The sequence below is a fragment of the Microtus oregoni genome, unplaced genomic scaffold (genome assembly GCF_018167655.1).
Source record: "Microtus oregoni isolate MIOR12 unplaced genomic scaffold, Mior012 000023F_ref0000262, whole genome shotgun sequence".
NCBI classification, from domain to species: Eukaryota; Metazoa; Chordata; class Mammalia; order Rodentia; family Cricetidae; genus Microtus; species Microtus oregoni.
This window is the reverse complement of record NW_024543082.1, coordinates 29,052,420-29,064,873: the sequence shown is the minus strand read 5'-3', so window position 1 is coordinate 29,064,873 and position 12,454 is coordinate 29,052,420. Positions and strand designations below refer to the sequence as shown.

The following is a 12,454-nucleotide window of genomic DNA, read 5'->3' as shown; positions in this document are numbered from 1 at the left end:
CAATGGTGTATTACTCAGGTGTTAAAAGCAATTATGTTAGCAAATTTGCCAGAAAATGGATGGAAATAGACAAAAATCATCACAAGTGAGGTAATTCAGACTCAGAAACAAAAATATGTTATATACTCACTCATAAGTGAATATTAGCCATTCAGCAAAGGAGAAACAAGCTATAACCCACAGACACAGAGAAGCTAAGTAACATAGGTCAATATATTAATGTCTTCATCTTCTTCCTCTATAGAATTTTTGAGCCAGATTCTGTTACTGAACCTGGAGCTCATCCATGAGGCTAGAATGATAGAATGAGCTTAAAATGATAAATCCATTAGTTAGAAATATGTTTATTATTGTTATTACTATTATTAAAACTTGAAAATGAAATACCACAATAACACCCACAGTATTTAATTTCTGAAAATAATGTCAGATTTTCCGTCCATTATCTGAATTTGAAAACTGGCAATCATGATTGAACTTAACAGGGCATCTTGACATGGGCTATTTCATTGTAGCATGATCTTTCCCATAACAACCATACATTGGACTTGATTGTTTTGCAAATTCATTGCTTTTTGGTTTCAAATCTATATAAACATTTAGGAACAATTAACTTTCCCTTTACTTATCCTAAAATATTCCATGATCTTTCCCATAGCAGCCATGCACTTGAAAATCGTAGAGGAGTAACTTACTTTACTCAGGGGTACAAAGCAGAAACTATCGTCACTGAACCATCATCTCCTAATCAGTGACCTAGCGAAGTGTGCCTCCCTTCTCAACCCTCCACCTTGATTCTTATTTTCCTCATATTCATTTAAGAGGCACAATTAATTGTAGTCCATATTTGCTTTCAGGTGACAGAAAGTCTTCTCTTCATTAGTTGTAAAAAAAATGCAGAATTGAAATTACCCATGTAAAAGTTTATAAATAATGGTGTCCCAAACACCATAGCTTCTACTGTTAATAGATATACCCAGGGTTAATCCATTGGAAAAAAAGACATGTTTTTCCTCTTCCAACAGGTATAAATGACAGTTCATTTGTTAGCCTTTCACCTATTGTCTAGGTTTCCATTTATTCATCTATTCATTTTTGAAAACAGCAAAATAAAAATGCGATTGGATAGAACAAAACTATCATACCACAATTAGGCAGGATAAACCAACAGAAGAAAAGGAGCCCAAGGGAAGAATCAGAGACCCTTTCTTTTGCACACTGAGGAATTCCATGCCAACACTGACTGAACTGGAAATCATAGTATGTACACAGAGGACCAGGTGCAGACCCAGATAGGACCAGTACTTGTTGTATCAGTCTCTATGAGTTCATATGAGATTGCACATGTAGATTTGGAGAACCTTGTTTCCTTGGTGTCCTCCATCCTCCCTGTCTCTTAGACTCTTTCACCTTCCTCTTCTGCAAGATTCCCTAAGCACTGAGGAATGTGATTTAAAGGAAATATCCCTTTTAAGATTGTGTGTTCCAAGGACTGTTTCTCTCTGCATAATGTCTGCCTGTTAGTCTCTGTATTTATTCTCATCTATTAAAAAAAGAAACTTCTCTGATAATGGATGAATAATGTACTGATATATGAGTATAGCAGTTTATGTTTAGAAGTTCTTTAATTGAAATAGGTTCTTTTAAATTTGTTTTTTGAGAGCAATAAAATTTGTTTTGTCCTAGGTTCCTAGGCTCAAATCTGTTGACGCTGGATTATTTCCCCTCTAATATACAGTAGGAGGCATATGGTCACTATATCAACATATTACACCTGGTATTGATGGGAGAATAATGACCAAATTCCTTTATGTTTAGACAGGAGGTGCCTCTGGGCATTTTTTTTTATAGAATCAAGTAAAGGGCCCAACAAAGTAGAATATGCAGAGGCACCTAGAGACGAGGCTCAATTGACCTCCTCTCTCTCTCTGCATTTTGAGGTTCTGAGTTTTCACAATGTTCTTTAAATACCATTTTCCCTTGAAAATATTTCAAATATTATTTTAGTAATTTCAATTAATTTTAATTTAATTTTATTTTTATTCAACTTTTTAAATGAAAAATGCTGTGAATACCAAGAATTCCAATAGTTCCAATAATTATAGTCACTTTTAATATTTCACTGGTTTCAGGAGAGTATAAAATTGAACAGACTTTATTTGTTAAATAATAATACTGGGTAGTCAATTTAGAGTGAATATTTGAGCTCAGAAAAATAATTTTATCACTCCAATATTATTTACACTTTATAAACTGATGTCATGTCTTCATAATAAATGACATATCTGTACAAATCAATATTGACATCTTTATTTTTGCTTTTTGTTTTCAAAGTGTACAGTTTTTTATTTGTACAATATGTGTCACATGGTGTGAGGTACATATCTGTGTATACATGAGGAGTAGATGGTATTTGTTGTTATGCACATGAACATAGCGTCAAAATGGTACTGACTATGACTATCTGTGGCACTAAGCATCATTCCCTTGTGACAAGGTCTCCACTAAACCTTGAACCAACAGTTCTTAGAATAGATTAGCAGTCTGGTGAGACCATTTAATCTACTGGTTTCAATTTTATGAGCATTGGATAAACATCTACTACACTGTCTTCTGAAATGGGTGCTGAAAATTCCCACTCAAGTCCTAATAATGATCTTATCCGCTGATCAATCTCCTCAGCAGTGTATATGAAATATTTTAATAATTATCAGAAATCACTATCAATTTTCATCACATTTTCCTAATGGAGTTCTTCATTTTCTTATTTTTTGAAGTCTATACAATAAGCCTGAGCAACAAAACCACAGCCATAATATGGGATCCACTGGTACACAGAGTTTTATGTCACTCTTCAGAGCTGTGTGCTCTCAGAAAGAATAAGACATCATCAGAGAAGACAAGCAGGAAGGAGAGGATAATGATGTAGGTAGAACCATTTGTAAACACCAAAAAGAAAAACAAGTGTGTCAATGCAGGCAAGATTCAGCAATGGGACAAAATCAAAAACATGATAAAAATATTGGGTCTGCAGAAAGGTAGCTGCTATGTAAAAATAATTTGTGTAATAGAATACGAGAATCCCCCTGCCCAGGCTACCCTCACCAAAATGCCAGAGAGTCTCCTGATCATGATGAATAGCAGTGAGAAGGGGTTTTTAAGTGGTTATGAAGTAGTCATAGGCCAAAACTGCAGTGAAAAATACCTCCATACCAGTGAAGAAGTGGACAGTAAAAAGCTATCCACTTCTTTATGCAACATTCAAAGGAGATGGTCTTCCTCTCATAGAAGAAATCTATAGTCTATTTGGTATGACAGTAGTAGAAATGCAAGTGTCCAATTTGGACAGGGATACCAATAAGTAGTATGTGGGAAATGCTAGCAAAGCAGAGCTATAAATAATGCTTGCCACAATTATCATGTTGCCACCTATTATTGTTAGGTAGTGTAGTTGGAAGCTTTTCTGCATTCTACCTGGTCCCACAGATAATCATTGTGAGACTTAATATTAATTGTAATGGCTGGGCAATGGTTTAGGTATATTATTGATGAGCTCTCATAGTTAAATTAGCCCTTTTCTACTACTCTGTTTATTCTACATGGTCATAGTTTGCCAGTCATGCCCTGGCATGCTACCCTTCAGCAGATACGTGGTGTCTCCCTGACTCTGTCTTCTTTCTTTCTATATCTCTGTTTGGATTTCCCATCTAGCAATATTCTGTCTTGCCACTGACAAAAAAACCCAACAACTTTATTTATCAACATTAAAACAACACATATTCGCAGCAAACAGAAGTATATCCCATATAATCTCTCCTTCTCTGCCTAAAAAGTCTCCTTCAAGGGCTATATGGCATCTCCCTGACTCCACCTTTGTTCTCTCTGTACCCCTGTTTGTATTTACTGCCTAGCTATATTATGCCTGGTCAATGGCCAAGACATCTTTATTCATCAATCACTGAAGGAAGCACATATTTGAAACATACAAAAGGACATCCCCTGTCAACATAAACCAACAAAAACACAACAAACAAAACTATCTGAATCTTTGGATTGTAGAAAGTCTCAGAAATTCAAACTAATTTACAAAGATTTGGTTTTAAGAGATTCTCAAGAGGAAGATGGAGGCAAAATATGTTCTGTAAATCTGAGTAATGATAAAAATTATTGTACACATATATCATATTCAATCAGCAAAGTTGTCATCCAAAATTGAATTTCATGGAATCAGTAAATTATATGTTCTTTTCTTAGTGAGAATTTTATTGCACTGTTGTTTTATCTAGTCTCTTTGCTATAAGCAATAAAGCATCTTTTTTATTTTGTCTGTGTGTAGACGAAGCATATTCATAAATCAAAAAGAGCAAATGTTGATTCAGATTATGATGGCCCACTCACATACATATAAAAATCGGTGCTGGCACATAACTCAAGAGAATTGACATGTTGAATATAATTTAGTCTCTTGAGGATTAATTAATTGGCACTTACTTATACATTGTTAACTTATTTACGAAAATAATATTCTGTAATACATGCTTTAAAATTTATTTCAATTTACTATAAAACATTCATACATAGCTTACATGCTCAAATCGAAGTGTTAGGGTCAAACTGAAAATCATAAATGTCACTCGTGGTCATATTTTCTTACAATAACAAAGGAAAGTTTTTAATGTGAAGATCCAGATGCTTTACCCACAGACAGCACTTTTACAAACACTACTTAAATTGTTTAGCTCTAGCATCTGAAATATGAACTCTGAATCTACTCACAAACTAAAACCAAGGAAATGGGAGAATAAAATGAAGTTCTATGAGTGATTGGATCAGTCAGTGATAAAAAAATGACAGTCAAATAAGTTAATTTACCCATTATCACTCAGTGAAAAAGCAGAAAGTTTGGAGAAGTACAAAGAATAAGCTAAGCACAGAACATGCCACACATGAATAAAAATATCATAATGAAACTCAGCATTTCTTACAATGATGATACTGGGAAATAAAAAGGAAAATATTCTAGACTTTTGAGATTTGTCTTTAGATCCAGATCCTTACCATTACCTGTGATATAGATCAGGTGACTTGATGGTCCTAAAATCTTATAATCCTTAGGTTTTGATTAGAACATCTTTTGTGAAAAAATGCATAAAAGTAAAGATGAAATAATAAACATATTAGGATAAATTAAATATTAAAAATAAAATAACACAGAGCTGAGAAATTAATTTTAGTTTTGAGATGTACATTTGCATATCTAAAGCTTATGAATGATATAATTGTTATTTGCAAAGAAAACAGTTTTATCTCATTGATTGCAGTAAGATATGATAGTTGAAGTGGGCAATGTATTCTTACATTCTTAATAATCAATGGTGCAGTGATTTAGCCCTGCCCCCATCTTTTGTAGTGTTTTCTGGTGATATTCAATTTAGACTACATAAAATTTTAAAGAGAATTTTTACTTTCTCTGTGTGAGCTTCTAAGATATGAATTGGATATGATTAAAATACATTGTGTACAAATGTGTAATAATATAAAAATGAGTAAAATAAAATTTCAGCAGTACCATCTATTTTTCAAGTGACTGTTCCATGTAAGCAAATTGAGATAAACCTAAGATATATAAATCCTTACAGGCTTGCCCCTAAGCTCTCCTATTAAAAAAATTTGCACATGTGTATATGGAGGATATATATATATATATATATATATATATATATATTGACGGTCCTAAATCCTGTCTAGTTAACCGTTCATATTAACCATCAAGTAATTACTAGTTACATTACTGTATTGAATAAAAATAGAAAGTAGACACTCTTGTCTTATTCTTGAATTTACTGGAAATGTCTCAATCTCCTCCCCATTTAGTACATTGTTCTCAAGATTCCATAGCTTTCTTTTTTTTTTAAATTTATTTATTTATTAAGGATTTCTGCCTCGTCCCCACAACCGCTTCCCATTTCCCTCCCCCTCCCCCGATCAAGTCCCCCCCACCTCATCTGCTCGAAGAGCAATCAGGGTTCCCTGACCTGTGGGAAGCCCAAGGACTGCCCACCTCTATCCAGGTCTCGTAAGGTGAGCATTCAAACTGCCTAGGCTCCCACAAAGCCAGTACGTGCAGTAGGATCAAAAACCCACTGCAATTGTTCTTGAATTCTCAGTATTCCTCATTGTCCGCTATGTTCAGCTAGTCCGGATTTATCCCATGCTTTTTCAGACCTAGGCCAGCTGGCCTTGGTGAGATCCCAATAGAACATCCCCATTGTCTTAGTGTGTGGGTGCACCCCTCGTGGTCCTGAGTTCCTTGCTCGTGCTCCGTCTCCTTCTGCTCCTGATTTGGACCTTGAGATTTCTGTCCGGTGCTCCCGTGTGGGTCTCTGTCTCTGTCTCCTTTCATCGCCTGATGAAGGTTAATATTCCTGAGGATGCCTATGTGTTTGTCTTTGGATTCACCTTATTTAGCTTCTCTAGGAACATGAATTATAGGCTCAATGTCCTTTATTTATGGCTAGAAACCAAATATGAGTGAGTACATCCCATGTTCCTCTTTTTGGGTCTGGCTTACCTCACTCAGGATAGTGTTTTCTATTTCCATCCATTTGTATGCAAAATTCAAGAAGTCCTTGTTTTTTACTGCTGAGTAATACTCTAATATGTATATATTCCATACTTTCTTCATCCATTCTTCCGTTGAAGGGCATCTAGGTTGTTTCCAGGTTCTGGCTATTACAAACAATGCTGCCATGAACATAGTTGAGCATATACTTTTGTTGTATGATAGGGCCTCTCTTGGGTATATTCCCAAGAGTGGTATTGCTGGATCCAGGGGTAGGTTGATCCCGAATTTCCTGAGAAACCGAAACACTGCTTTCCAGAGTGGTTGCACAAGTTTGCATTCCCACCAGCAATGGGTGAGTGTACCCCTTTCTCCACAACCTCTCCAGCAAAGGCTATCATTGGTGTTTTTTATTTTAGCCATTCTGACAGGTGTAAGGTGGTATCTTAAAGTTGTCTTGATTTGCATTTCCCTGATCGCTAAGGAAGTTGAGCATGACCTTAAGTGTCTTTTGGCCATTTGAAGTTCTTCTGTTGAGAATTCCCTGTTCAGATCAGTGCCCCATTTTATAATTGGGTTGATTAGCCTTTTACGGTCTAGTTTCTTGAGTTCTTTATATATTTTGGAGATCAAATCTTTGTCAGTTGCAGGGTTGGTGAAGATCTTCTCCCAGTCAGTGGGTTGTCTTTTTGTCTTAGTGACAGTGTCCTTTGCTTTACAGAAGCTTCTCAGCCTCAGGAAGTCCCATTTATTCAATGATGCCCTTAGTGTCTGTGCTGCTGGGGTTATACATAGGAAGTGGTCTCCTGTGCCCATGTGCTGTAGAGTACTTCCCACTTTCTCTTCTATCAGGTTCAGTGTGTTCGGACTGATATTGAGGTCTTTAATCCATTTGGATTTGAGTTTTGTGCATGGTGATAGATATGGATCTATTTTCATTCTTCTACAGATTGACATCCAGTTTTGCCAACACCATTTGTTGAAGATGCTCTATTTTTCCATTGTATACTTTTAGCTCCTTTATCGAAGATCAGGTGTTCATAGGTTTGTGGGTTAATGTCAGGGTCTTCTATTCGATTCCATTGGTCGACTTCTCTGTTTTTATGCCAATACCAAGCTGTTTTCAATACTGTAGCTCTGTAATAGAGTTTGAAGTCAGGGATGGTAATGCCTCCAGACAAACCTTTATTGTATAAGATTGTTTTGGCTATCCTGGGTTTTTTGTTTTTCCATATAAAGTTGATTATTGTCTTCTCCAGATCTGTGAAGAATTTTGATGGGATTTTGATGGGGATTGCATTGAATCTATAGATTGCTTTTGGTAGAATTGCCATTTTTACTATGTTGGTCCTCCCAATCCAAGAGCAAGGGAGGTCTTTCCATTTTCTGGTGTCTTCTTCAATTTCTTTCTTCAAAGACTTATAGTTCTTGTCAAGTAGATCTTTCACTTCCTTGGTCAGGGTTACCCCAAGGTATTTTATGCTATTTGTGGCTATCGTGAAAGGTGATGCTTCTCTGATTTCCCTCTCTGCTTCCTTATCCTTGGTGTATAGGAAGGCAACTGATTTTTTGGAGTTGATCTTGTATCCTGCCACGTTACTAAAGCTGTTTATCAGCTGTAGGAGTTCTTTGGTAGAATTTTTGGGGTCGCTTATGTACACTATCATATCATCTGCAAATAACGAAAGCTTAACTTCTTCCTTTCCAATACGAATCCCCTTGATCTCCTTATGTTGTCTTATTGCTATTGCTAGAATTTCAAGCACTATATTGAAGAGGTATGGCGAGAGTGGACATCCTTGTCGTGTTCCTGATTTTAGTGGGATGGCTTTGAGTTTTTCTCCGTTTAATTTAATGTTAGCTGTTGGCTTGCTGTAAATAGCTTTTATTATATTTAGGTAGGACCCTTGTATCCCTATTCTCTCCAAGACCTTTATCATAAAGGGGTGTTGAATTTTGTCAAATGCTTTTTCTGCATCTAGTGAAATGATCATATGGTTTTTTTCTTTCAGTTTATTTATATGGTGGATTACATTGATAGATTTGCGTATGTTGAACCAGCCCTGCATCTCTGGGATGAAGCCTACTTGATCATAATGGATAATTTTTCTTATGTGTTCTTGGATTCGGTTTGCCAGTATTTTATTGAAGATTTTTGCGTCGATGTTCATGAGTGAGATCGGTCTGTAATTCTCTTTCTTGGTTGGGTCTTTTTGTGGTTTTGGTATCAGGGTAACTGTAGCTTCATAAAAGGAATTTGGCAATGACTCTTCTGATTCTATATTGTGAAATACCTTAAGGAGTATAGGTATTAATTCTTCTTGGAAGTTCTGGTAGAATTCTGCATTGAAACCATCTGGTCCTGGGCTTTTTTTCGAAGGGAGATTTTTGATAACCATTTCTAATTCTTTGCGAGAAACCGGTCTATTTAGATCATTCACCTGGTCTTGGTTTAGCTTTGGTATATGATACTTATTTAAAAAAATGTCCATTTCTTTTGTATTTTCCAGTTTTGTGGCATACAGGCTTTTGTAGTAAGATCTAATGATTCTCTGAATTTCCTCTGTGTCTGTGGTTATGTCCCCCTTTTCATTTCTGATCTTATTTATTTGCGTGTTCTCTCTCTGTCGTTTAATTAGTTTGGATAGGGGTTTATCAATCTTGTTGATTTTCTCCAAGAACCAACTTTTTGTTTCATTGATTCTTTGGACTGTTTTCTGTGTTTCTATTTTGTTGATTTCAGCCCTCAGTTTTATTATTTCCAGTCTTCTACTTCTCCTGGGCGCGTCTGCTTCTTTTTTTTCTAGAGCTTTCAGGTGTGTTTTTAAGTCCCCAATGTATGCATTCTCCGTTTTCCTTAAGTGGGCACTTAGTGCTATGAACTTTCCTCTTAGCACTGCTTTCATTGTGTCCCATAGGTTTGAGTATGTTGTCCCTTTATTTTCATTAATTTCAAGGAAGACTTTAATTTCTTTCTTGATTTCTTCCTTGACCCAGGTGTGGTTCAGTAGATGACTGTTCAGTTTCCATGAGTTTGTCGGTTTTTTGAGGGCAGCGTGGTTGTTGCCTTCTAACTTTAATCCGTGATGATCTGATAAGACACAGGTGGACACTGATATTTTTTTGTATCTGTGGAGGTTTCCTTTGTTTCCGAGTATGTGGTCAATTTTTGAGAAGGTTCCATGAGCTGCAGAGTAGAAGGTATATTCTTTCCTATTTGGGTGGAATGTTCTATAGATGTCTGTTAAGTCCATTTGCTTCATTACCTCCAATAATTCTCTTAATTCTCTATTAGGTTTCTGTCTGATTGACCTGTCCCTTGGAGAGAGAGGTGTGTTGAAGTCTCCTACTACTAGTGTGTGTGGTTTGATGTCTGCCTTGAGTTCTAGTAATATTTCTTTTACATAAGTAGGTGCTTTTATATTGGGGGCGTATATATTCAGGATTGAGACGTCCTCCTGATGAATTGTTCCTGTTATGAGTATAAAGTGACCGTCTCGGTCTCTTCTGATTGATTTTAGTTTGAAGTCAGTTTTGTTAGAAATTAGTATGGCCACACCTGCTTTTTTCTTAGGACCATTTGCTTGAAAGACCTTTTCCCAACCCTTTACTCTGAGTAGGTGCCTGTCTTTGTGGTTGAGATGTGTTTCTTGCAAACAGCAGAATGTTGGATCCTGTTTTCGTATCCAATCTTTTAGCCTGTGCCTTTTTATAGGTGAATTGAGCCCATTAATATTAAGTGATATTAATGACCAGTGGTTGTTTACTCCGGTTATTCTTATTGCTTTTGGTAGTAGAGATTGTGTGTCTCCTTTCTTTGAGATGTGCTCGTGAAGGGTCATTAGATGCCTGGGTTATTGTAGGCAGTGTTGGCAGTGTTGGATTCCTTGGGTTGCGATTTTCCTTCTATTACTTTCTGTAGGGCTGGATTTGTGGCTACGTATTGTTTAAATTTGTTCTTATCCTGGAATGTCTTGTTTTCTCCGTTGATAGTGAACGATAGCTTGGCTGGGTATAGTAGTTTGGGTTTGCATCCATGGTCTCTTAGCTTCTGCAGAACCTCTATCCAGGACCTTCTGGCTTTCATAGTTTCCATCGAGAAGTCAGGTGTAAGTCTGATCGGTTTACCTTTATAAGTTACTTGCCCTTTTTCTTTTGCAGCTCTTAATATTCTTTCTTTAACCTGTATATTTTGTGTTTTGATTATTATATGGCGAGGAGATGTTTTTCTTTGATCCAGTCTGTTTGGTGTTCTGTATGCTTCTTGAATATTTAAATGAATATCTTTCTTTAAGTTGGGAAAGTTTTCTTCCATAATTTTGTTGAAAATATTTTCTGGGCCTTTGAGCTGTGACTCTTCTCCTTCTTCTATTCCTATTATTCTTAGGTTTGGTTTTTTTATTGTGTCCCATAGTTCCTGAATGTTTTGTGTTGAGAATTTGTTGGCTTTGCTGTTTTCTTTGATCTGTTCGTTTATTTTCTCTATGGTGTCCTCAGCATCTGAGAGTCTTTCTTCTAGCTCTTGTATTCTATTGATTATGCTTGTTTCTGTAGACTCTGCTCGTTGGCCTAGATTTTCCATATCCAGCTGGTCCTCAGTTTGTATTTTCTTCTTTGCCTTCATTTCAGTTTTCAATTCTTGAACTGTTTCCATTACCTGTTTGATGGTTTTTTCTTGGTTTCCCAGGGTATCATGTACGTATTTACTCATTTCTTCAAACTTTTTGTTATACTTCTCATCCATTTCTATAAGGGCATTTTTTACATGTTGTTTAAGGGACTCTATTATCTTCATAAAGTCGATTTTTTCCACTTCTTCTGTGTTAGGTTGTTCAAATACTTCTGTTGTAAGATCATTGGGTTCTAATGTTTTCATGTTGTTTTTCGGATTATTGGGTGAGTTCTTGCCTTGGCGCCTGCCCATCTCCTCCTATTGATCCTATCCAATGGATCCTTTAGAAACCGGATCAGGTTTCCCTGCTGGCCAAGGGCTCCGCTTACAAAATGCCCCCACTCTCTTTCGTGGTTCCTGCTGCAGGCCAAGAACCCTCTCACCCCTCCGAAGGATCTTCAGGACAGGACCAGGCTCCCCTTGTGCCAGTGACCTGGCCAACCAAAGGCCTACCTCTTTGATTCAATTGTAGTAGGGCGATCTTCTCTCCCTATTGCAAGCCTGTCCCAGCCGCTTGGGTCTGGCCACGCTCCGCCGCGTCTGGCGACGCCGCCGCTGCGCCTCTGTGCGTCTGGCGCCGCCTGGCGCCGCCTCTGCGCCTCTGTGCCTCCATAGCTTTCTTGATTTGTAAGAACTTTCTCATTCTACATACCATGTTAACCTGGTACTCGCATTGATTTCAATACTCCGCATTCTGGTTGTTCGAACTGATGACACAAGCTAGTACAACAGGATTAAGTTTAAATTTTATAACAGAAAATAAAGATTCTAGAGAGTTAAAAATAATTTCTCTTTTAACATATATGGCAGATTATATTAAAGCATGTTTAATATGAGGGGGGAGAGTATTGTGTGCACATTTAAGGGAAAATTTGTACTTGCACATTAGACCCTGCTCAGAGAGGGAACATGCTAAACTGTTTAGTACATTAAACAATTTTAATGCAGTGTTTCATGTACTCCTATTCTATTAACACACTACAGTAGATACATAACTTAAATGACTCATAAAAGCAACAACAGTGGTAGCAGCAGCAATAAAAATCATATGAATACTAGTTCTCAAAAACACCACTTCTATAAAAAATGAATTCAAGACACAATAAATACTTCCCTTCTATCTTAGTTTTATTCCTCTGTCCAAAGACAAAATAAACACATGACATGAATTATACCTCATATCAGATAACATTTACTAGATAATGGTCGGGAATCACACA

The 12,454-nt window shown here is 36.7% G+C and overlaps 1 pseudogene; it reads right to left on the bottom strand.

Moving 5' to 3' along the window:
- Window positions 1–2,847: 2,847 nt before the first annotated feature.
- LOC121461644 lies at window positions 2,848–4,096 on the bottom strand (annotated as a pseudogene).
- Window positions 4,097–12,454: the final 8,358 nt, after the last annotated feature.